Source organism: Schistocerca nitens, chromosome 11, assembly GCF_023898315.1.
Source record: "Schistocerca nitens isolate TAMUIC-IGC-003100 chromosome 11, iqSchNite1.1, whole genome shotgun sequence".
In the NCBI taxonomy this organism is placed as follows: Eukaryota; Metazoa; Arthropoda; class Insecta; order Orthoptera; family Acrididae; genus Schistocerca; species Schistocerca nitens.
This window is the reverse complement of record NC_064624.1, coordinates 146,888,194-146,915,381: the sequence shown is the minus strand read 5'-3', so window position 1 is coordinate 146,915,381 and position 27,188 is coordinate 146,888,194. Positions and strand designations below refer to the sequence as shown.

The 27,188-nt window shown below is 44.1% G+C and overlaps 1 protein-coding gene across 15 annotated transcripts in view; it reads right to left on the bottom strand.

Annotated features, from left to right (window-relative positions):
- The window catches only part of LOC126213414 (eukaryotic translation initiation factor 4 gamma 1-like), a 786,084-nt gene that overhangs the window by 646,749 nt on the left and 112,147 nt on the right, over positions 1-27,188 (bottom strand). The window lies entirely within an intron of this gene.

Genomic DNA, 27,188 nt, shown 5'->3' with positions numbered 1-27,188 from the left:
AAGTTGCAGCAGCGGCCCGACCTCAATGGAAGTAATATTAAGCTGACAAAAAGTAAACGATGTCTAAGAACGTAATTTTAACGTATACAATTATGGGCAGCACGAATGGTGGTAGGTATGCTTGCCTTACACAACTGTATCAACTCGTACGGAACGAAATGATTTGACTTAAAGGGTCTAACGCGCCCCAGGCAAGACGCAAATTTCGCTTTGTTGGGAGATACATGGAAAATGGAACCTACAGCGGAGACAGCACAAATCACTAGTACGTCTCATTTTACAACGGTAGTTTGTAATTTCACGTGTTGTTTTAGTACGAGTCGCGCAATTTCTTCGTCGCTGTGTTGGTGAACATGTCTGAAAAGCTTCTGTACAGTGTTTGTTAGCTCTCGGCTGTCAAAAATGTCCCACATGTTTTCGCAGTACCGGCTATTATCTATTTTTTGTAATAATGCATCAGAGAATTTGGATTAATGTTTGCTATAAGAAAAAGACGCAACAAAGGTTTAGAAATGTTAAAAATACGGCTTTCGGTTAGTCTGCTACGCTTGACGCAAGTGTTTACGAGCGCTATAAGCGTCTCCAAGGCCACGAAGACGTTGAAGATGAGCACCTTAGGAACTCCAGCACGACAAAAAGTCGTGGAAAAAACTGTAGGAAATGATTGTGAAGTTCGTCGGATCACAATCAGAAAAGTCGATGACGATGCTGGTATAACAACTGACGCATGCCCTGAAGTTTTTTCGCATGTTTACGGTATGAAACGTGTGACAGCAAAACTGGTTCAAAAATTGTTGACTTTCAAGCGAAACCATCTGCGAATGGAGGCTGCTCAGGAATCGCTAAGATGGAGTGAACAACGATGCATAATTAATGCACCGTGTGATATCATTCGTATACAGACATTAAGCAGAAACTAAGGCTCTATCGTCCAATTAGACACCTATATCGCTAACGCCGCCTTCACGCGGAGCTACTCAGAAGCGCTTCAACTGACAAAGCATTGCTTTAAAACAGGAGTTTCCATCCTTTTAGCTTACGTACGCCACATGTAGGAGAAGAATGTTTTCAGGCCGCACATAATCTACTTGACACCAACAATAACCGCTAAGAAAGTAAAAAAAAAAAAAAACCGAGATGGTCTAATGAGAGAATAGCATCGTCTGGTGGGAATTCCAGATTGAAAATAATCAATTTATCATTACAATGTATAAACGGAATTTCATTTTTTTATTTTTCACCGACCGTGTGACATGCTTCTTGGGACGCATTTACAGTGCGTTGTTAACTGTAAGACGGTAGAGTTGTGAGGGGAGTGCGGGGAGAGGAGGAAGCAAGCACTGGCTGGCGAGGGGGGGGGACAAAGCACGCATACCAGTTGCATCGCTTTAAATGTTGTTCGTAAACGAAACTGAAATCGTCATGTACATTAAAATCTCTCTCTCTCTCTCTCTCTTATATATATATATATATATATATATATATATATATATATATATATATATATATATATATATATATATATATATATATATATATACTATGCGCTCACAAACCATTCATCCGATTGCAATGAAACTTTGGTGAGTTGTTCTCCGAACGCCCGAAAAGAGTAATGGACAATGTTTCAACAGTAGCATTCAATCACACTCAATATAATTTTTGCGAGCGTCGCTACGTAATACTGGTTTCCTTCTAACCGTAGGCCTACCGGTAGGGATTGTTGGCGACTCCCGAGATAGGCCAGCAACTGCCTCTTCACTCATTTTGATAATGTTTTGCACAACTGCACAATAAAAACACGCAGAACAGTACAGCGCAAAACAATAACGAAGCAGACGACAATGGCTACCTTGTACAACACAGTCAGCTAAGTAATGTTGGCAGCAGTCGAAACTGCGTGCCTACCGAAGCCTCCCGACGTTTACCGACTTCTACCGATTCAGGACTAGGCAGAGGTCTGCCATCTAAAAGTTTACACACGGTATACTTGCTTCGGGCCGCATGTTGCCCGAGGGTTGGACAACCCTGGTTTAAATGGACGTGCAGCGCTACCGCGCTTTTGTGGTGACGTATTGGGGTCGCTACTCTTGTTATTTGGTGGCACGGTCGTGAGGTCATAGTGTTGACTAGAGATGGAAGTCAATAGAGAAGATTTCATTTGTGAAGCTGGTAAAACATCCATCGATATGCAACATGGCCAGTGAAGAATATTCGGGTAAACCGCAGAAAATTAAAGTTTTCACCGGACGTTGGAGGCAAACGTTCTTTACAGATGACGGCAGACGGTGAGAGTCACTCACTTGCGTTGGATCTGTTGACATCTCATATAACACTCAACTACTCAAAAGGTCTTCAAATCTGTGTATGTCTTGCTCACGAACAAAACTGTGCAACACACAGCAAGTTTTTTGTTTTATGTTTTGTAATACCTTCAGAAAATTCCAGATACATCAGAAGCTGACCAAAAAAAAAAAAAAAAAAAAAATTAGAAGCTGACCAAAAAATCTGCAGTCTAGGAAGAATGCCAAAGATACATTCAATATGTCTTCTAGCCCTACAGAGACCACATCTGAAAACTCTTTGAAGAAAAAAAAATTGTCTCCATGTTAGGGCAGTAAGAAAGATGACATACCGGTACGTTGATCGCCAACGATTTTGTGAGTATTCAAAGACTTCATAAAACAGCCTAATTTGATGACATTTAATTTAACTGGCAATTAACTTACGGTGAAGCAATGAACCCTTGAACACAGATCAGCGTGGCCCTCTTCTATTTGCTCTATAGTCAATTTGCTTTGGTACGAATCACACATGGCCAGCAACTATATTGAGAAAACGTTGTCAGAATGCGGACGTCAGCTGTGACTGCTACGGTCGCAGGTTCGAATCCTGCCTCGGGCACGGATGTGTGTGATGTCGTTAGGTTAGTTAGGTTTAAGTAGTTCTAAGTTCTAGGGGAGACATGGGTTGGGTTGTTTGGGGGGAAGAGACCAAACAGTGAGGTCATCGGTCTCATCGGATTAGGGAAAGACGGGGAAGGAAGTCGGCCGTGCCCTTTCAAAGGAACCATGCCGGCATTTGCCTGGAGCGATTTAGGGAAATCACGGAAAACCTAAATCAGGATGGCCGGACGCGGAACTGAACCGTCGTCCTCCGCGGTAGGGGACTCATGACCTGAGATGTTAAGTCCCATAGTGCTCAGAGCCATTTGAACCATTTGTTCAAAAAATTAACGGAACTTTGTTCACAAAATTTTTTACCCCTACCTTTTACTTATTGTGCCTGGTGTAGTTAGAAATACACTCCTCCACAACTCATACACCGCTTATAACGCCGTTTCCAGTTGTTCCAGAAGCAGTCTTGGTACGCCTCTTGCTGGATCGCGCGCGAAGTGTCGTCTTTGAATTTTCTTTTATCTCGTCTATCGTTATGAATCTTCGAACTTTTAGCGGGATTTTCAACTTTGCAAACAAATAAAAGTTTGCAGGGACCAGGTCTGGAGAATACGGAGGATAAGGCAGCACAACGCTTTCGTCTTTCGTGGAATGGTCACGCACTGCAGGGATGAATGTGTGGGTGCGTTACCGTGATGCAAGAGCCATGAATTGTCACATTTCAGGTCGTTTCCTTCTCGCAGCCGTCGCAACTTAACCGATCGTATCGTCGGTAAACAGTTGGTCCCAGTAGCACCAATTGGTGACGAACTAATCCTTCAAAGTCAAAGAAAACTATCAGCACGGCTTTGACATCGGACGTCGGCTGATGAACTTTCCCGACCCACTGTTAAGACTGTGGAAATATGAAATGAACGTATGACATTGTCGGCCGGGAGGACCCAAGCTGCGAAGTTCAGCCGCCAAGTGCCAGTCTTGTTTCAGTCGACGCCACACTGGGCGACTCGTGTCCCGGTGATGAGCATGTAATGATGATGAGGACAACACGGGCGGAGAAAATTCCAACCAGGACGGGAATCGAACACGGGCCCTCTTGCACGGGAGGCAAGCACGTTAGCACGCAGCTAAGCAGGCGGACACTGTTAAGACTGAACCTAGGTCTCAACATCATAACCCCTACACCCACGCCTCATCACCAGTTGTGATTCTGTTAAGGAACATCTCGTCCTCACCTGAACGATCCAAAAGCTCCTCACAGATTGCGAGCCAATGTCTTTCTGGGCTTGATTTGTGGGTAGTGGGACGAACTTGGCGGCAACGCGATGCATTCCAAGATCAGGCCCCCACAACCGCACGAGTGCGGCCATTAGAGTGGTAAACTGACGCGCCGAGTTCGGATGTTTATACATCGCTTTTGGTTATAAAATGCCTTCCCTTGAGTTAGGTCACAAACATAATGCCTCATTTAAATACTTCACTACAATATACTTTTTAATTTACGAACAAACAGCAGCTAGTCACTGTTTATGAATTTATCTTACGTACTACATGGAATCTGCCGTAGCTAAAAGTTATGTCCTGGACCCCTAGCATTTTTCGTAGTTCATTTACGATAGATGTACGCAAAATGCATCAAAATACTCGAAGATTTGCCCACTATATTAACAGTATTTTCTGACTCTACCTTGCTTTAGATTTTATGACGAGAAGCGCGTTTTATATGGCATAGTGCTTTGGCAACTCACGACCAAATTATCAAGTTTCAACCTAATCTAGACCATGAAAACACTACCGATCAGCCAACTTTCTTCAAAATGATCAGAACATATAAAATGGTATTCTGTCGGTCGGAAATCTTGCCTCCTGACAGCGTGTAACCATTTTTGTAACAGCTGTAGTTTTGAGAAAGGAAACCTGCAAATAGATGTACAGACATTGTGCTAATACCGTGTTACAAAAACATTTATTAAGCAAGTGCACTGACATACAAAACAACTTAAAATATCCACATACCTGTGAAATGTAATATTCGTTCCTTTCTCGAATTTATTTGTACAATTAATCGCTGCACAACTCTTCACCATTGTACTTCTTTTGATTGGAACGTACAGACAGTAGAATTACGAGTAACAAATACTGCATGTACGCCCCAACAAATATACAACGTTGAATCTGGGTCTTCATAAACAACAATACTACACAACACATCAGACTACACTATAATGGCGTCCAGCCGAAGGTTCAAATTATCCCGCGACTGCAGCGCCATCAGTGAGTCTACTTATTTTTACAAGGTCTTTGTCCAAGATGCTGTGTCAGGATTTCACGGCATCATCGAACCGAAATGTTACATTCTTCTGCAATCTCTCGAACAGTCACTCTTCGATTGGCACGCACAACTTGTTGACGTTCCTGACACGAGCGTTGTCGGTACACGTCGAAAGGCGTCCTGATCGACGGTCATCTTTTAACTTCCGTCCGGACATTTTTAAACCGTGTGAACCATTCTCAACACCGAGTAGGCTTACGGGGCTCCGGAACGCCCTATACTTGCAATCTTAAAATAACGCTTATAAATTACATCTTTCCTCACAAAGTATTTGAGTTAGGAAGTTGAACTTTTTACAGATTATTTATTGGAATATGTGCTACAACTTAACACAGGGATTTTACAAAATTTTAGTTCAGTTATTAAAGATGATTTTTTTTCAATTGTAATGAAAATTCACAACATTTTTTTGCAATTTTTTATTTATATATTCAAAAATATAGAGTTTTTTGGAAAAACGCTGTGTTAAATTATGCAGAAGGTACTGTGTAACATTTACTGAAAGTTTGAAAGAAATATGTTTGGAAGATCCTTAAAAAACATGTAATTAGTATGAGAAAATAAAAGTTTTGGGAATCGAGCGACAAAGATTGGATTAACTTTTCAGTGCATTCCAGGTCCATAGGATGGATTATCTTCATCCTCTGCAAACTCCTCCTCCAGCTTCCTCTTGTTCCTCCTCCTGTTTACTCTTGTTTGTATTTCTAGACTCTTTACAGCCCTGTCTGCAGCCCGAAGGCGTTCCTTGTCTAAAGCAAGCATAGCTCGTACCATGTTAGAACCTATCTTCATTCCCATATTTCTAAATACCTTGCAGCTTACAATGTTGCCATCATTGAAAGTCGCAACAGCATCATACACACCAAAGTGAAGTGTTTCTATTCCAACAAATACAGTCTTGGGGATTCTCGACCATATAACACTATTTACACTTTCATTGGGGTTTGAGTTTTTCCGTGAATACACTTTTTCAGCAGTTCAGGTTCTGCTAAGTCTCTGAAAATAGGTTTTATACTTTATCTCACATCACTAAAATGTACCTGATGAACACAAACGTTAATAATAACACCATTTGACAGCAGTTTAACAGCGCCTCAGTGGGTCACGCCCATGTAGAACACATTTCAAAAAAAAAATTAAAAATAGTTGTAGTCTTCGGAATTGAATAAATTATATATCTATTAAAAGGTAATAGTCTGCAGATTCAGAAAACGCAAAAAAGGAAAAATTGAACTTTTCATGATTTTGAGCCTTTCCGGAGCCCCTTAAGTATTCGTCAGCGTTGGCCTCCTGCATCATTTGGTGTGTCTCTGAAAAGGTTTTTCCGAGTTTCACCAAAATTTAATACAGACGCGTTCCTCCTCCAACTCTGCCATCTCGAAATTCGCAAACAGTGCGGCACTCTACTCAATACAGCACTGAACAATAACAGACATACAACAATGAAACTTGCGGCAGCCGTGTGCAGGGATGCCTCCCGCATTTTGTTCCAACACACCACTGGCGTGAAATTACAGATGATGTATTTTTCGACTGACCACGTGCAGTGTCCCACAGTCACTAGATGACACGACCGTTCTTCCTTCGATGAATGGCGTCTTCTTGATTTCGTCGTTCAGTAATTCCGAGCTCGTCCACCGCTACGATAAGTGCCTTAATTTAAAAGGCAACTATGTCGAAAAGTAGTATTTAAGTGTGGCTTCCATTTGTACATTACGTGTTCGTTTGTGTCCGTTAGGGGCTTGGCTAGCGCGGCCATCTTGGTGTCATGGCATTCTGCCGCTCAGTCGGCATCCTGCCGTGCTAGTGAGAGGTTCGTGCTGTACTCCGTTGGGTTACTGTGACAGTTTGAAATGTCAGCGTTAATTGAAAATGCCACAAAGTGTGAAGTGCGTGCTGTAATAAGGTTTCTGACTGCAAAAAACTGTACACCGATAGAAATCTATCGGCAGCTTTGTGAAGTGTATGGGGACAACATAATCACCGAAGGTGGAGTGCGTCAATGGGTCATAAAATTTAAAAATGGCCCAACTGACGTTCACGACGAAGAGCGAAGTGGAAGACCCAGCATAGTGACTGCCGAACTTTTCGAAAAAGCCGATGGCGCGGTCCGTGAAAACCGTAATTTCACAATAACGGAACTCTCTATGAGTTTTCCACAAATTTTACGAAGTTTGTTGCACGAAATCATTTCCGAAAAGCTCGGTTACCACAAGTTTTGTGCAAGATGGATACCAAAAATCTTGACAGAGATTCACAAAAATCAGCGAATGGCTGCAGCGTTAACGTTTTTGGACGCTTACGAGAAAGATGGCGACTCATTACTCGATCGCATCGTTACTGGTGACGAAACATGGGTTAAGCACGTGAACTGCGAGACAAAATTGCAGTCAATGCAGTGGGGGCACACAAATTCCCCACAAAAACCCAAGAAATGCATGCAGACAATGTCGGCAAGGAAGGTGACGGCGACTGTCTTGTGGGACAGAAAAGGTGTGATTTTTGTGGATTTCCTGGAAAGAGGCACTACAATAAACTCTCAAAGGTATTGCCAAACTCTGCACAAACTCAGAAGAGCAATACAAAACAAGCGCAGGGGAAAGTTGGGCTCAAAGATCTTGCCGATTCACGACAACGCCCGGGCCCACACGGCAAATGCCACTCGTGAAGTTCTCGAATTCTTTTAAGTGGGAGTTGTTTCCTCATACGCCGTACAGTCCCGACCTGGCACCGAGCGACTTCCACTTATTCCCAGCAGTGAAGAAGTGGTTGGCTATGCAGCGTTTTGATGACGGCGCACAGCTTCGAGAAGAGGTAACCACGTGGTTGAAGGCGCAGGCGGCCGAATTTTACGACAAAGGAATTTCCGAGCTCGTCCATCGCTACGATAAGTGCCTTGATTTAAATGGCAACTATGTAGAAAAGTAGTATTGAAGTGACGCTTTCATCTGTATATAATAAAAAAAATTCCAATACTTTATTTATTTTTAATTCCAAAACGTAATGTACTTCGTGGATAGCCCTCGTAGAAGTGGAAAGACTAGGATCCTAGTCGGCAGACTCCACAAAGGACCGAAACTCGAGGACGCCGCAGCTGCGGCAGATCAAAGCGGCGACGAAGGGGGCGTTGTCTGCAGGCGAGCCGTGTGTAGGCTGCGATGCGGAGAAGAGCTTCCCTGTGTCTCCCGTGTGGAGCGGCCGTAACACTGTAGTAAGCTCGACAAGTGCGCTCAAATGCGAAGGTTATGCTCAATGCTTTTTTTTTCTTCCATTTTAGCGGTATAGCGCTGCACGAGTTTGAGAGACAGTTATAGGTCCACGGCGTCTTCGTGAAGCAATCCGGTAGGAACGCCCGGATTTGTGGTGAAACAGGTCGTGCGTATTGCATCGCGACAACGCCCCCGTCCACACTTCGTTAACTGTTCGTGAATTTTTCACCAAAAAGAATGCTGTAATGATGCCCTAGCTTCCGTTACCGTCAGAAATAGCACCCCGTATTTTTTTCCTCTTCTCAAATATCACAGAAAAAAACCTTGAAGTAAACATCGTTTTAAGATGAGAAGGGTAGGTTTAAGGCCTAAGTGACACAATATACAGGGTGTATCAAAAAGAATCATCTGATTTAAAAAACAACTCATAGCTATTATGTTATTAGAGATATGTGCGTGAACTACATACTGTTGGAAAGTGTATACTCTCGAGTTTTACGTGTCACACAGGCATCTGGAAATGCGGGAATTTTTAAATCAAAGGATTACTGAATGATGGATCGGTCGCACTGGACCAAATGATTCAGCTTTACTTTACTGGCCTGCCGTTGTGGCCGTGCGGTTAAAGGCGCAGGTTCGAATCCTGCCTCGGGCATGGACGTGTGTGATGTCCTTAGGTTAGTTAGGTCTAAGTAGTTGTAAGTTCTGGAGGACTGATGACCACGGAAGTTAAGTCCCATACTGCTCAGAGCCATTTGAACCATTTTTTTTTACTTTACTGGCCTCCAAAGTCACCGGACCTGACTGTATGTGACTATTAATTGTGGAGGTTTATAAATCGCTCCGTTGCCAACAACAATGAATGAACTCAGACACCGCATAACAGCAGCTGTGGAAACTGTAACTAAAAACATGTTCCCTGCAGTGTGGGAACAATTTGAATAAAGCGGGACATATTGAACACTTATGAAAAGATACGGAAAAAAACTTTTTAATTTCCTTTCGCCAAAAAACAAAATTCATTGTATACATTTATTAGTTTCTGAAATATGAACTTACCAAATCGGATGATTCTTTTCGATATACCATGTACTAGCAGTAAAGATTGACACTGGTCAAAGTGTACGACAAAAAGGGGGAAATGATAAATCAGTTGAGTTCAAAATGTTTGCGAATCGGACCTCAAGATATGAGTAAAAACACGTAGGTGAAAGAGCTAATGACTATTCCAGATAAGAGTTCCACAAATATTTCGGGAAATGGGAAAAGCAATGGCATTAGTTTTTAATATCGAATGAAGGCAAACAAAAGACGAATAAATAAAAAAATTCTAGATACCTGTTGAAGACGCCTGGTAATGCGGATGTGTGTGGGATTCGCGCTCCATAGGAGTAACGAGGGAAAGTGAAATGCAGAAAGAAAGGCAGCAGAAATGGTGACAGATTTTTTTTTTCTTTTGACTGACGAGAGAGCGCAACGGGTATCCAGAAAAACCTGAACTGGTAGAGGCTCCAAGATAGACGCCAATTATGCCGTGAAAGCCTACTTATTCAGTACCAAGAACCGGTATTAAGTGGAAAATCTAGAAGTACCAAAAAGCCCCTGCCACCATGCTTTAAAGAATCGAACTCTCCCACTTATAAAATCTGCTACGGTACATCTACATCTACATTTATACTCCGCAAGCCACCCAACGGTGTGTGGCGGAGGGCACTTTACGTGCCACTGTCATTACCTCCCTTTTCTGTTCCAGTCGCGTATGGTTCGCGGGAAGAACGACTGTCTGAAAGCCTCCGTGCGCGCTCGAATCTCTCTAATTTTACAATCGTACGAAGTCGGTTCACAACGATTAACTGTGCAAGGCGCTAAACTATTTAGAAATACTAACAACAATTCTGTTACAAATGAAACGCACTGTAAACTTACAAATTCATTAATAGTGTCTGCCTTTTTCTTTAGTGTTATCTCTCGTATAACAGGTTTCACATCGATACTGCCCGTCGTGTCCTTTTCTGGACATCTGAGCATTCTTGACGTGTTTGTACGTTCGCCGTCTTCTAATGGCGTCCATCATCCCAATTCTCTCGCCACCTCTTTGTCTCGTTGCTTCCACTTTAGTGTTGTACAATGATATGATTTTGCTGATACATTTAGTGGTATATGTAGATGCTGCTGGAAAAACGTGTTGCGAATGCAGTAGTAAAAATACATCAAAACTTCGAGCATGATGCTGCAGTTCTACTGCATCAAGAGGGAGAACGTAGTAAGCGATAAACGTTTTATCCTTTTGTGATTTTTTTGGGAGGCATGTCACTTACAAAAAGTCTCGTTAATGTTTTAAATTATGTGTAAAGTTTGTTGCAAGTCACTACTAACAAGGGAACCTCCCCACCGCACCCCCCTCAGATTTAGTTGTAAGTTGGCACAGTGGACAGGCCTTGAAAAACTGAACACAGATCAATCGAGAAAACAGGAAGAAGTTGTGTAGAACTATGAAAAAAGGGCAAAATATACAAACTGCGTAGTCCATGCAGAAGATAGGCACATTAAGGATAAATGAACTCATGAGCGCCGTGGTCACGTGGTTAGCGCGAGCAATTACGGAACGAGAGGTCCTTGGTTCAAGCCTTCCCGCGAGTGAAAATTTTACTTTCTTTATTTTCGCAAAGTTAAGATATGTCCGTTCGTTCATTGACGTCTCTGTTCACTGTAATAAGTTTAGTGCGACCGCACCGCAAAACCGTGCGATTAGTAGACAAAAGGACGTGCCTCTCCAATGGGAACCGAAAACATTTGATCGCAAGCTCATAGGTCAACCGATTTCTCCACAGAAAAACACGTCTGAAATATTCTATACGACACTGGTGACGGCATGAGCGTCACATGACAGGAATATGTTGTCGACCCACCTAACTTGTAACTTGGCGAATGGGTAAAAAGATTCTTCTACCTTGCTCGACAATCGTTCGATCCCTTAAGGAACTTTCCGATTCCTTACAGTTCGGAAAATATTCATTGACCTTGTTTTTGAAGTCGCGAGCTATATTTGCTGGATTCATATTGCTTACAGTTGTCTGGTGTGAGACGTTCCCTGGGGGGGTCCACCGGGGGCCGAACCGCACAATAGCCCTGGGTTCGGTGTGGGGCGGCGGAGGGGTGAAGTGGACTGCGGTAGTCGTCGTGGGGTTGTGGACCACTGCGGCTGCGGCGGGGACGGAGCCTCTCCGTCGTTTCTAGGTCCGCGGTCAACATACCATACAAGTGCTGTCATTCGCGAATACTGGATAAATACAGTGTGGGTAATTTATGCTCCTTGAGTTACGCCGCCACAGGATACACAAAGAGATTTTCGAACTGTGGTACTTGTCTTAGTGTATCAAATCTTGGACATAACATTACTCCTCTATATGAGCAGATTATGACAGCACTTTGGAATCTTTAAAATCGGGCAATACTTACGAGAAATACTCAAAAGTGTCTTTTTGCTGCCCCTCGAACCCGTTAGAAAGGCGACCTGCAAGCGGCGCATCGCAACGCTTTTGTAACGTAGGGTGCCGGTGCTCCTAGGTATCGCTCAAGTAAGAAGCGCTAACACAAGATGAGACTAACCACGGCTCATACTGAGACATTTGTGGAGCTGGTTTCCCAAAGGTTCCACATCCAAAAAATGACTTAGACGTGGCAGCCCTTAACTAACAGCCTGCTGCTTCTAACAAGTAAATACGAGGGTTGGAACTTTAATAGTGGCAACGACTTATTTACAGCTCATACAGAATAGACACGTGTTTCAAACCTTTACTGACCTTCAGGGTAGTCACCAGCATTGTGCATAGCGCGTTGCCAGCTATGTGGAAGTCGTAAAAGACTCTTAGCAGTGCCGGTTGTGTTGACAGTTCGAGCGGCGCGGTCTATTGGCAGCCGAAATTGTAGCAGTTCTGAAGCGAATGCCGTAAAGTGTGTCCTTAAGTTTAGAAATTGAGTTGAACTCACGAGGGCGTAAGTGAGGGGAGTGCAGTAGGTGGTATAGCACTTAGCAGCCCCATCAGTCAAACAAATCAGTAACAGCTTGCACTGTGCGTGCTTGAGCATTGTCCTGCAAAATGAGGGTCAGGTCCTGGAGAAAGTGTCATCACTTCTGTCTCTATGCTGTTCATTTTTGGAACCAGCTTAGAGACAGAAGTGATGGCCGGCCGGAGTGGCCGAGCGGTTCTAGGCGCTATAGTCTGGAAGCGTGCGACCGCTATTGTCGCAGGTTCGAATCCTGCCTCGGGCATGGCTGTGTGTGTCATGTCCTTAGTTAGGTTTAAGTAGTTCTAAGTTCTAGGGGACTGATGACCTCAGCAGTTAAGTCCCATAGTTCTCAGAGCCATTTGAACCATTTGAACAGAAGTGATGACACTTTGTGCAGAACATGACCCTCATTTTGCAGCACAATGCTCAAGCACGTACAGTGCATGCTGTTACTGATTTGTTTGACTGATGGGCTGCTAAGTGCAATACCACCTACTGCACTCCCCGGACTTAAGCCTTCGTGAGCAACTCGATTTCTAAACTGAAGCAAACACTTCACGCCATTCGCTTCAGAATTGGTACAAATTCGTCGGGCAATAGGCCACGCCGCTCGAACTGTCAACACAACCGGCACTGCTAAGACTTCCACATCGAGTTATACACAATGCTGGTGACTACTTTGAAGGTCAGTAAAACTTTGGAACAGGTATCTATTTTGTACCAGCTGTAAATATGCAGTTGCCACTATTAAAGTTCAAATGGTTCAAATGGCTCTGAGCACTATGGGACTCAACTGCTGAGGTCATTAGTCCCCTAGAACTTGGAACTAGTTAAACCTAACTAACCTAAGGACATCACAAACATCCATGCCCGAGGCAGGGTTCGAACCTGCGACCGTAGCGGTCTTGCGGTTCCAGACTGCAGCGCCTTTAACCGCACGGCCACTTCGGCCGGCCCACTATTAAAGTTTCCACCATCGTATTTTCTTGCAAAAAGTACCGAACTCTTATATAGAGGTCGTCATATCCATCATTTTACACAAACGCCCTTCGATCATTGAAATAATGAAAACTGTATCAGTTCCTTAATTTTTGATGCGTACCACAACGCGTTTCAAGAATTTATTCTCATTTCCAACAGCAATTGTTTACATGAATATGTTTGGTGATGTTTGCATGTGTGATTTTCTGCCCATCTTGCGTCTTTTTAAGTTATTAGACCGCAATCGCAAAATGGAACAAAATGAATCTTCGTGAGTTTTTTAACGCTAGTATTACAAATGGTATTTTTGATTGACCACTTACACGTATTGTGCCTCATCCATTATACAAAATATCACAGGCGCCCAGATCATCACTTACAGTGTTTGTTCACAAGACACACTATATATATATATATATATATATATATATATATATATATATATATATATATATACACATTGTATATTGTGGCCGAGCGGTCCTAGGGGCTACAGTCTAGAACCGCCCAACCGTTACGGTCGCAGGTTCGAATCCTGCCTCGGGCATGGATGTGTGTGATGTCCATAGGTTAGTTAGGTTCAAGTAGTTCTATGTTCTAGGGCACTGATGACCATAGATGTTGAGTCCCATAGTGCTCAGAGCCATTTGAACCATTTTTGAACATTCTGTGAAAGCAGGAGTTTGGATTGCAATTTCTAGACGTCGGATTGTGGGTCCCATATTTTTCAACGAAATAAACGCACAACGATACTGCAGTGACATTCTGTACCTATTCATACGAGAACGTGTCAAATACTGAACGGTTATTTTCAACAAGATGGTGCAACCGCGCATACAGCTCGCGTTTCAATGTCACTGCTTGCTGATGTTTCTGGTGATCGCATAATTTCACAGGAACTTTGGCCTCCACGATCGCCTGACCTAACACCACCTGACTTTTTCTTCTGGGGTGCAGCGAAAGCGACTGTCTATAAGAAGCGTGCATCGATGAATTGAAAACTGCAATATCCACTTTCACTGCTTCGGTTAGAGAAGAAATGTTACACCTCACCATTTGGAAACGTGATTAGACGAATTGAATTGTGTATTCAACTACAGGTGGGACACCTTCAACATTTAATGTGAACATTTGTAAGTAAAAGTGAAAATTCAATAAATTAATAACTTGTATTTCACTGTATTTCGGTATATTCACTGCGTCATACGACACGCGCGGCCAATACGCATACGGCACTGCCGAGAGACTTTTTGAACACCCCGGCCGGCCGGTTTGGCCGAGCGGTTCTCGACGCTGCAGTGTGGAACCGCGCGACTACTACGGTCGCAGGTTCGAATCCTGCCTCGGGCATGGATGTATGTGGTGTCCTTAGGTTAGTTAGGTTTAAGTACTGTAGTTCTAAGTTCTAGGGGACTGATGACCTCAGCAGTTAAGTCCCATAGTGCTCAGAGCCATTTGAACATCCCGTATCTGTAATGGTTCAAATGGCTCTGAGCACTATGGGACTTAAACATCTGAGGTCATCAGTCCCCTAGAACTTAGAACTACTTAAACCTGACTAACCTCAGGACATCACACACATCCATGCCCGAGGCAGGATTCGAACCCGCGACCGTAGCGGCACCGCGGTTCCTGACTGTAGCGCCTAGAACCGCTCGGCCACACCGGCCGGCTATCAGTAATGCGAGTTATTATTTCCTCAAGTACAATTTGTACACTCTTAAAATAATTTTTATGAGAAAAAGTACTGAATCCAAAAATTAAATTGCCACTAATTCCGCAATAATAATAATGAGGTACACCTCAAATTTTTATAGAAGACTTATCGGTGAGGCCCAGACAAACTGTACATCAACTGTGGTTTGCATATGAGAACCATTATGGCTACAGAGAATTTTTGTGCTCTGCTAAAAAATCTGCACAGTATGATTTGTTATCTTTAGGAAGTAAGCACCAAATTTATGTAGTAGCTTATTCTCCCCGCGCTTCATACGGTAATGGAACGCGACGAAACCCTGACGTGAGATGCCATGGAAAGTCGTCCATGCTGCGCACTTCAACGGTCCTTGGCACAGTACTCGTATGGATGACGCCGCGACTGTATTGCAGAGCTGTGGACGTTATATAAACTTCTCAGTTTTCAGACATCTTCTCTAACACGCGCAATGTTCCGTCTGCGTAACCCTGTAAAATGGACCCACATAAAGATAACCCACGTGCTGACAGCCTTGCACATAAGAAAGTGTGTAGAAATGTGCTAACTCGTATTTTACAACTTAATAGGCACGGTTTGAAGACACACAAAGCGGTTGAGTACTGTGCCGAAGATCGGAATCTTTTACAACGCATTGTGCATGAAAATGCATACTGTAAAATGAGGTACGAACGTCTTGTCTGTTATGTGCACAACGTTGCTTCTGCTTTATAACACTGCGAAATAGATTCGCGGAAAGAGTAAAACCTGCTTACACAGTCCTGCGCATACGAATGTTGGTAACGGTTGCTATCAAGTTTCAGCAAACAATAAAGCATAATAAAGAGCTGTCACGTATACTACAAAGAAACTGTTTTATGAAAACAGTGCTTAGTAAAATGTTCTGCCGCGTTACGTAAGCAATCTACAAATATGCTGCATTTTACTTTAATAAGAGAGACACGGATCTAATTAATACAAGGAGGTCCTTTCGACGCACGTTTGTAACACAGCCCACATCTTCCCTATATTTATATTTTCTTTTCAGGAGTTATAACAAAAGCGTAATGATCAAGTTTGTATGGAAATACATACACTATGTGATCAAAAGTATCTGCACACCCCCGAAAAAATACGTTTTTCATATTAGGTGCATTACGCTGCCAGGTACTTCATATCAGCGACCTCAGTAGTCATCAGACATCGTGAGAGAGCAGAATGGGGCGTTCCGCGGAACATACGAACTTCTAACGTGCTCAGGTGATTGGGTGTCACTTGTGTCATACGTCTGTACCCGAGATTTCCACACTCCTATAAACATCCCTAGGTCCACTGTTTCCGATGTGATAGTGAAGTGGAAACGTGAAGGGACACGTACAGCACAAAAGGGTACAGGCCGATCTCGTCTGCTGACTGACAGAGACCACCGACAGTAGCCCGCATCTCGTGGTCGTGCGGTAGCGTTCTCGCTTCCCACGCCCGGGTTCCCGGGTTCGATTCCCGGCGGGGTCGGGGATTTTGTCTGCCTCGTGATGGCTGGGTGTTGTGTGCTGTCCTTAGGTTAGTTAGGTTTAAGTAGTTCTAAGTTGTAGGGGACTGATGACCATAGCTGTTAAGTCCCATAGTGCTCAGAGCCATTTGAACCATCTGAACCGACAGTTGAAGAGGATCGTACTGTGTAATAGGCAGACGTCCATCCAGACCATCACACAGGAACTCCAAACTGCATCAGGATCCACTGCAAGTACTGTGACAGGCGGGAGGTGAGTAAACTTGGATTTCATGGTCGAGCGCCTGCTCATAAGCCACACATTACGCCGGTAAATGCCAAACGACGCCTCGTTTGGTGTAAGGAGCGTAAACACTGCACGACTGCCGGCCGCGGTGGTCTAGCGGTTCTAGGCGCTACAGTCCAGAACCGCACGACTGCTACGGTCGCAGGTTCGAATCCTGCCTCGGGCATGGATGTGTGTGATGTCCTTAGGTTAGTTAGGTTTAAGTAGTTCTAAGTTCTAGGGGACTCATGACCACAGATGTTAAGTCCCATTGTGCTCAGAACCATTTGAACCACTGCACGACTGAAAAGTGTGAAAACGGGTTGTGGAAAGACGAATCACGGTACACAATGTGCCGATCCGATGGCAAGGTGTGCCGGCCGGAGTGGTCGAGCGGTGCTACGCGCTACAGTCTGGAACCGCGTGAACGCTACGGTCGCAGGTTCGAATCCTGCCTCGGGCATGGATGTGCGTGACGTCCTTAGGTTAGTTAGGTTTAAGTAGTAAGTTCTAGGGGACTGATGACCTCAGAAGTTAAGTCCCATAGTGCTCACGGCCATTTGAATTTTTTTTTTTTTTTCTTGGCAGGGTGTGGGTATGGCGAATGCCTGCGGAACGCCATCTGCCAGCGTGTGTAGTGCCACCAGTAAAATTCGGAGTCAGTGGTGTTATGGTGTTTCTCATGGGCTTGCAACTTGTTGTTTTGAGTGGCGCTATCACAGCACAGGTCTACAATGATGCTTTAAGCACCTTCTTGCATGCCACTGTTGAAGAGTAATTCGGGGATGGCGATTGCATCTTTCAAAATCATCGAGCACCTGTTCTTAATGGACGGCCTGTGGTGGAGTGGCTACACGACAATAACATCCCTGTAATGGACTGGCCTGCACACAGTCCAGACCCAAATCCTACAGAACACCTTTGGATGTTTAGGAACGCCGACTTCGTGCCGGGCCTCACCGACCGACATCGATACATCAGTGCAGCATCCCGTGAAGTATGGGCTGCCATTCCCCAAGAAACCTTCCAGCACCAGACTGAACGTATGCCTGCGAGAGTGGAAGCTGTCATCAAGGCTAAGGGTGGGCCAACACCACACTGAATTCCAACATTACCGATGAAGGGCGACACGAACTTTCAAGTCATTTTCAGCCAGTTGTCCGGGTACTTTTGATCACATAGTGTACCTGGGATGCAACTGAGCGCCAACCGTGCGACCACGGACCACCGCCCCGTAGTTCCCAGGAACCGCGCGACCTATAAGTATACTCCTAGCGCCACATACCTCTGGGAACGCAGCAAGCACTTGTACAATCCATACCAGGCAGAAACAGTTTCCACGTACATATACGAGGTGGTCAGAACAGTGTGAAAGGCCGGTAAGGCTGTTGCAGGATAGCTTGTGCTGAGAAACAACTGTTAAGAAACAAACTCCATACGTCGCGCCGTCTCGAGGATAATTAACGTTGAAGTTAGGCATCAGGCCGGTGCACGCGGCTCACCAGATACAATATTAGCGTCCGTTGTTCCCATAGCGTTCGAGACTGCTCAGCTGTCGGCTGGGGCTCCAGCCTTATCACCGTCCCAAGTCCAATTTTTGTATCGCTCCGTTGTTTCGTTTTAGATCAAACGAAGGATACCCCGGCGATCTCGTCTCCCGCGGGCCGCTTCAATTTGCGCGCGCAACGCCTCGATTCACTTGCTTCAATTCCAAATTTTTCCTTAAGAATTATTTTTCAGGACAACCTATCCTGCAACATACTTACAAGCCTTTGAGACTGTTTCTGATCACCCTGTATACAAATGTGCAAATCCTTTCAGAGCTGGACGACACAGTAGAGTTTCTGCACCAGTACAGTACAACTTAAACCACCCGACACGGCTCAGGGTATGAAACACACGACACAAACAAACTGAACGATGTACAACCTTTCAACCCCACGCACAGTAGTGTCGAACTGACATCTTACTTTCATGCTCCAACGATAATTCGTACGATTAAGGGGCTCCGGAAAGGCTCAAAATCATGAAAAGTTCAATTTCTCCTTTTTTGCGTTTTCTGAATCTGCAGACTATTACCTTTTAATAGATATATAATTTATTCAATTCCGAAGACTACAACTATTTTTAACTTTTTTTTGAAATGTGTTCTACATGGGCGTGACCCACTGTGGCGCTGTTAAACTGCTGTCAAATGGTGTTATTATTAACGTCCGTGTTCATCAGGTACATTTTAGTGATGTGAGATAAAGTACAGGTATGTGTTGTGGCTAACCTGTGATGGTTCAATATATATCGCTGGTGTGATTGTCGATTGTTTCATGTTTATTTACTCTGTCGTTATCTCGAAAATATTCGTAATTAATTCTGTTTCTTGAGTCTCTGTTTTGTTGAAGTATAATAATGAGTAAAAGTAAAGTTATTAGAAATCCTCTGAAGGCTTTTAAGAAAAGGAGAAATGTTGGAAAGCCAAAGGTATTTAGAAATATGGGAATGAAGATAGGTTCTAACATGGTACGAGCGATGCTTGCTTTAGACAAGGAACGCCTTCGGGCTGCAGACAGGGCTGTAAAGAGTCTAGAAATACAAGCAAGAGTAAACAGGAGGAGGAACAAGAGGAAGCTGGAGGAGGAGTTTGCAGAGGATGAAGATAATCCATGGACCTGGAATGCACTAAAAAGTTAATCCAATCTTTGTCGCTCGATTCCCAAAACTTTTATTTTCTCATACTAATTACATGTTTTCTACGGTTCTTCCAAACATATTTGTTTCAAACTTTCAGTAAATGTTACACAGTACCTTCTGCATAATTTAACACAGCCTTTTTCCAAAAAACTGTATATTTTTGAATATATAAATAAAAAATTGCAAAAAAATGTTGTGAATTTTCATTACAATTGAAAAAAATCATCTTTAATAACTGAACTAAAATTTTGTAAAATCCCTGTGTTAAGTTGTAGCCCATATTCCAATAAATAATCTGTAAAAAGTTCAACTTCCTACCTCAAATACTTTGTGAGGAAAGATGTAATTTATAAGCGTTATTTTAACATTGCAAGTATAGGGCGTTCCGGAGCCCCTTAACTGCAATGCTGCGGAACGGTAATTTTACATTTACAGTACACATTAAGACGCAAATACAGTTACGTGCTGACCGTATACGTGTTTCTTTTGAACTGCAGTGGGTTGTTTACAGCAGACTACCTTAGCGAATAAATCAGAACAAAGCAGATCCCTGCAAGAGGAAAGCCGTCGCCCGCCTCCAGGTGTTCCAGGCAGGCGGGGCGCGGCCGACGTCAGCGCGCTTCCTGGAAGACAGGGCCCGCTTGGCTGCCTCACTTCTGGAGAACTGCTCCTCCTCCGTTTCTTTTCAATCTGGAGCTAAAGTTAGCCTTGTTTGCCGGTGACAACAGCACTGTTGTGATATGGAGCAAAGCAGCAGCGACAGGCAAAAAACTAAACATTTATGAGAAGTGGTATGCAAAACTGGCCCATCTTGGGGAAAAAAGCCTTTCCAGTTTTATACAAAAGCTGCACCTCATATTGACCTAGTAAGGCAACAAGAAAACAAAATACAGAATTCCAAGCTCTTTGCTACGCATGTTGATGATCACATACAAACTATGTAGCAGATCTGCTAAAACGTCCGAATTTGGCTACTTAGTCATAAGATTAACCGCGAAGTTTGGGGGTACGGAAGTCAGTACGTTAACATATTTTCATTTACTTGTGTCTCGTGAGATAGTGTTCTTGGGGAACTCCACGCTCAACCAAAAAGTATTCCAACACAAAATAGAGTAATTAAAATTATATCTGGGGTTCACACATAAAGAATCTTGCTGGTGTCTCAGCAGCTGGCTATATCTACCACGTCACAGTGCATACATTCATTTATGATACTTACTATCGGCATTTCCTCTGAGTTTCAGTGTACGAAAGACACTTCCGAGTACAACATTAATGATCTATAAAACTCTCTAATGAATCTAACATAAAAATCTGAAATATGCAGCTATGAAACTCTTGTGTCAATCTAGCAACGGAAATAAAATGTCTCACTGACAGCAGACGTATTTTTCAAATGTTAAGTCATAAATATTTCCTCTAACCAGCTACACCTTACGCCACGGTCGCACGTTCGAATCCTGCCTCGGGCATGGATGTATGTGATGTCCTTAGGTTAGTTAGGTTTAAGTAGTTCTAAGTTCTAAGGGACTTATGACCACAGCAGTTGAGTTCCATAGTGCTCAGAGCCATTTGAACCAAGCTACACCTTACAGAAATTGTTGAACAAAAATGATTAGTCTCGAACAAAATCTATTGCAATCGCACGCGTGTTTTTCTGTGTTTTACAGCCTATAGAGCAAGAAACAAACTAACTGCATATGCAATCGTTCGGCACCCCTGCTAATACACTGCATCCTCTACCCATTTGTCTCTCGCTTCAACTTGCGCTGATTCAATCTGTCTGATGTTCAAATGATTGCAGATATACGCTACTGGCCTTTAAAATTGATACACTACGAAGATGACGTGCTACAGACGCGAAATTTAACCGACAGGAAGAAGATGCTGTGATATGCAAATGATTAGCTTTTCAGAGCATTCAAACAAGGTTGGTGCCGGTGGCGACACCTACAACGTGCTCACATCAGGAAAGTTTCCAACCGATTTCTCATACACAAACAGCAGTTGACCGGTGCTGCCTAGTGAATCGTTGTTGTGATGCCTCGTGTAAGGAGGAGAAATGCGTACCATCACGTTTCCGACTTTGATAAATGTCGGATTGTAGCCTATCGCGATTGCGGTTTATCGTATCGCGACATTGCTGCTCGCGTTGGTCGACATCCAATGACTGTTAGCAGAATATGGAATCGGTGGGTTCAGGAGGGTAATACGGAACGCCGTGCTGGATCCCAACGGCCTCGTATCACTAGCAGTCGAGATGACAGGCATCTTATCCGCACGGCTGTAACGGATCGTGCAGCCACGTCTCGATCCCTGAGTCAACAGATGGGGACGTTTCCAAGACAACAACCATCTGCACGAACAGTTCGACTACGTTTGCAGCAGCACGGACTATCAGCTCGGAGACCGTGGCTGCGGTTACCCTTGACGCTGCATCACAGACAGAAGCGTCTGCGATGGTGTACTCGACGGCGAACCTGGGTGCACGAATGGCAAAACGTCATGTTTTCGGATGAATCTACTTTATGTTTACAGCACCACGATGGTCGCATCCGTGTTTGGCGACATCGCGGTGAACGCACATTGGAACCGTGTATTCGTCATCGCCATACTGGCGGTATCACCTAGCGTGGTGGTACGGGGTGCCATCGGTTACACGTATCGGTCACCTCTTGTTCGCATTGACGGCACTTTGAACAGTCGACGTTACATTTCAGATGTGTTACGAACCGTGGCTCTACCCTTCATTCGATCCCTGCGAAACCCTACATTTCAGCAGGATAATGCACGACCGCTTGTTGCAGGTCCTGTCGCCGCCCCCTTTCCTTCTCTTCTCATTGAAAATAATCTGCAATTTCGGACATCTTCACCCTCTTCACTCTCAATCACTACATTATCACTAACACTCCTGTGAGTTTGCGCCATGCTTTAGCATGGTCAAAATAATGTGGACGACGGGACTCATATTTCTGCCGCTTCAACAACGCACGTTAATGATAGGAAACACTTCATATTTTACACATTCATTTCATTTCAAAGCGGAAAAGCTAGTTTACATAACAGCGCTAGTTTGCAGAACTCGTTAGAGAAACCGGTATCGTGAAATTGGTTTCATGTGTGACGGTAGACACAGTGAAGCACTGTACGCTTCAGGTTCGGCGTTCTTTTACTGTCGGTGTCGTGCCTGAAACGACCGTTTCGGGAGCTGCACGAGTAGCGGCGGAGATCATGCTTGTCTGCATCAAATAGCCGCATAATAAATGAAGTGAGAGACGCGATTTGGAGAAAAAAAAAAAGCCGCGCGGTATTAGCCGAGCGGTCTAAGGCGCTGCAGTCATGGACTGTGCGGCTGGTCCCGGCGGACGTTCGAGTCCTTCCTCGGGCATGGGTGTGTGTGTTTGTCCTTAGGATAATTTAGGTTAAGTAGTGTGTAAGCGTACGGACCTTAGCAGTTAAGTCCCATAAGATTGCACACACATTTGAACATTTTTTGGAAAACAAAAAAAACACTTTAGCTCTGTTGCACAGCGACGATTCAGAGAAATTGTGTTCTCGAAGACCTGAGAAGATATTTCGACCATACGAAAATGTCACCGCAACAGCTCAAGTTTCTTTTTTATAGAGTTAACTATGTGATAAGGAAGAGAGATAATGTAATGTGTGAAAAGCATTGTCTCCGGAGCTACACATAAACATTGCCTTTTTTTTTTTAGATGCGGGGGTTCATATTCGTCTCTGAAGTACGTATTTCGTGTTCCACAAATCAATAATTATTAAATTTGCACCAACTGTTTGCCATTCGTGAGCACAATTTGTGAATGTCATGCACTGCTGTGACGTCAGATAAGTGAATACTGAATAAAGAATTCAGATAACTGCGTTTGCAGCTCTTCTAGAACCGAATTTGCCAACTCGAACCATGGTATCCTCGTGTTTTAGGCGTGGTCTGTTTCACAGCCAGACGTTTGACTTGCTTGTATTTCTTGGTAATTAATCTGCGTGTCTGTTCCTAATGGAATGAATTTTGACGTGTAGCTGTCACTCGTACTCAGGTGAAGCCGTGGAGAGATTTCGGACGTGTGGCCGCAGGTCGGGAATTAACAGACTTTTGAATGCACAGAGGTACACGGAGCTACACGCGTCGCACATTTCATTCCTGAAATCGTTATGGAATTCAATATTGCGAGATCCACAGTGTCAGAGTGTGGCGATAATAGCACATTTTAGGCATCACCTCTTCACCGCAGACAACGCAGCGGCCGACGACTTCCCTTAACGACCGAGAGCAGCGGCGTTTGCGTGGAGTTGTCAGTGCTAACAGACAAGCAGCACTGCGTGGAATAACCGCAGAAGTGAATGTGGGGCGTGCGACCAACGTGTCCGTCAGCACAGTGCGGCGAAATCTGGCGTTAATGCGCTACGGCAGTTGACGACTTAAAAAAAATGGCTCTGAGCACTGTGCGACTTAACATCTGAGGTCATCAGTCCCCTAGAACTTAGAACTACTTAAGGGGCTCCGGAAGAACTCAAAATCATGAAAAGTTCAATTTTTACTATTTTGCGTTTTCTGAATCTGCAGACTATTACCTTTTAATAGATATATAATTTATTCAATTCCGAAGACTACAACTATTTTTAAATTTTTTTTGAAATGTGTTCTACATGGGCCTGACCCACTGTGGCGCTGTTAAACTGCTGTCAAATGGTGTTATTATTAACGTCCGTGTTCATCAGGTACATTTTATTAGTGATGTGAGATAAAGTATGTGTTGTGGCTAACCTGTGATGGTTCAGTATATATAGCTGGTGTGATTGTCGATTGTTTCATGTTTATTTACTCTGTGGTTATCTCGAAAATATTCGTAATTAATTCTGTTTCTTGAGTCTCTGTTTTGTTGAAGTATAATAATGAGTAAAAGTAAAGTTATTAGAAATCCTCAATGATGGCAACATTGTAACGTGCAAGGTATTTAGAAATATGGGAATGAAGATAGGTTCTAACATGGTACGAGCGATGCTTGCTTTAGACAAGGAACGCCTTCGGGCTGCAGACAGGGCTGTAAAGAGTCTAGAAATACAAGCAAGAGTAAACAGGAGGAGGAACAAGAGGAAGCTGGAGGAGCAGTTTGCAGAGGATGAAGATAATCCATCCTATGGACCTGGAATGCACTAAAAACTTAATCTAATCTTTGTCGCTCGATTCCCAAAACTTTTATTTTCTCATACTAATTACATGTTTTCTAAGGATCTTCCAAACATATTTGTTTCAAACTTTCAGCAAATGTTACACAGTACCCTCTGCACAATTTAACACAGCCTTTTTCCAAAAAACTGTGTATTTTAGAATATATAAATAAAAAATTGCAAAAAAATGTTGTGAATTTTCAATACAATTGAAAAAAATCATCTTTAATAACTGAACTAAAATTTTGTAAAATCCCTGTATTAACTTGTAGCCCATATTCCAATAAATAATCTGTAAAAAGTTCAACTTCCTACCTCAAATACTTTGTGAGGAAAGATGTAATTTATAAGCGTTATTTTAACATTGCAAGTATGGGGCGTTCCGGAGCCCCTTAAACTTAAGTAACCTAAGCACATCACGGACATCCATGCCCGAGGCTGCATTGGAACTTGCGACCGTAGCGGTCACCCGGTTCCACACTGTAGCGCCTAGAACCGCTCGGCCACACCGGCCGGCCAGACGACCGACGCGAGTGCCTATGCTAACAGCACGACATCGCCTCCCCTGGGCCGGTGAACATATCTGTTGGACCCTACACGACTTGGAAAACCGTAGCCCAGTCAGATGAATCCCGATTTCAGTTGGTACGAGCTGGTGGTAGGGTTCAAGTGTGCTGCCGACCGCACAAAGCCGTGGCCCAAGTTGTCAACAAGGCACTGTGAAGGCTGGTGGTGGCTCCAAAACGGCGTGGACTGTGTTTACATGGAACGGACTCGGTTCCTCTGGTCCAACTGAACGGATCATTGACCGTATACCTCCGGCCATCTGCAGCCATTCACGGACTTCACGCTCCCGAACAATTCACCAAGCCACAATCGTTCGCGGATGGTTTGAAGAACATTCTGGGTAATTCGAGTGAATGCTGTCGTCACGCACACCACTCGACGCGAATCCCATCGCCCATAGTCGAGAGGTCAGTACGTGCACAAAATCCTGCATCAGACGCACTTGCGCAACTATGGGCAGCTGTAGAGGCAGCATGGCTCAACATTACTGCAGGGGACTTGCAGCGACTTGTTGAGTCCATGCCACGTCGATTTCGTGCACTATTCCGGGCAAATGGAGATCCGACACGATATCACGAGGTACCGCATGACGTTCAGTGTACGAGGGCAGTTCAATAAGTAATGCAACACATTTTTTTTCTGAAACAGGGGTTGTTTTATTCAGCATTGAAATACACCAGGTTATTCCCCAATCTTTTAGCTACACAAACACTATTTTTCAACGTAATCTCCATTCAATGCTACGGACTTACGCCACCTTGAAATGAGGGCCTGTATGCCTGCACGGTACCATTCCACTGGTCGATATCGGAGCCAACGTCGTACTGCATCAATAACTTCTTCATCATCCGCGTAGGGCCTCCCACGGATTGCGTCCTTCATTGGGCCAAACATATGGAAATCCGACGGTGCGACATCGGGGCTGTATGGTGCATGAGGAAGAACAGTCCACTGAAGTTTTGTGAGCTCCTCTCGGGTGCGAAGACTTGTCATGAAGAAGGAGAAGTTCGTTCAGATTTTTGTGCCTACGAACACGCTGAAGTCGTTTCTTCAATTTCTGAAGAGTAGCACAATACACTTCAGAGTTGATCGTTTGACCATGGGGAAGGACATCGAACAGAATAACCCCTTCAGCGTCCCAGAAGACTGTAACCGTGACTTTACCGGCTGAGGGTATGGCTTTAAACTTTTTCTTGGTAGGGGAGTGGGTGTGGCGCCACTCCATTGATTGCCGTTTTGTTTCAGGTTCGAAGTGATGAACCCATGTTTCATCGCCTGTAACAATCTCTGACAAGAAAAAATGGCTCAAATGGCTCTGAGCACTATGGGACTCAACTGCTGAGGTCATTAGTCCCCTAGAACTTAGAACTAGTTAAACCTAACTAACCTAAGGACATCACAAACATCCATGCCCGAGGCAGGATTCGAACCTGCGACCGTAGCGGTCTTGCGGTTCCAGACTGCAGCGCCTTTAACCGCACGGCCACTTCGGCCGGCCTCTGACAAGAAATTGTCACCCTCAGCCACATGACGAGCAAGCAATTCCGCACAGATGGTTCTCCTTTGCTCTTTATGGTGTTCGGTTAGACAACGAGGGACCCAGCGGGAACAAACCTTTGAATATCCCAACTGGTGAACAATTGTGACAGCACTACCAACAGAGATGTCAAGTTGAGCACTGAGTTGTTTGACGGTGATCCGTCGATCATCTCGAACGAGTGTGTTCACACGCTCCGCCATTGCAGGAGTCACAGCTGTGCACGGCCGGCCCGCGCGCGGGAGATCAGACAGTCTCGCTTGACCTTGCGGCGATGACGACACACGCTTTGCCCAACGACTCACCGTGCTTTTGTC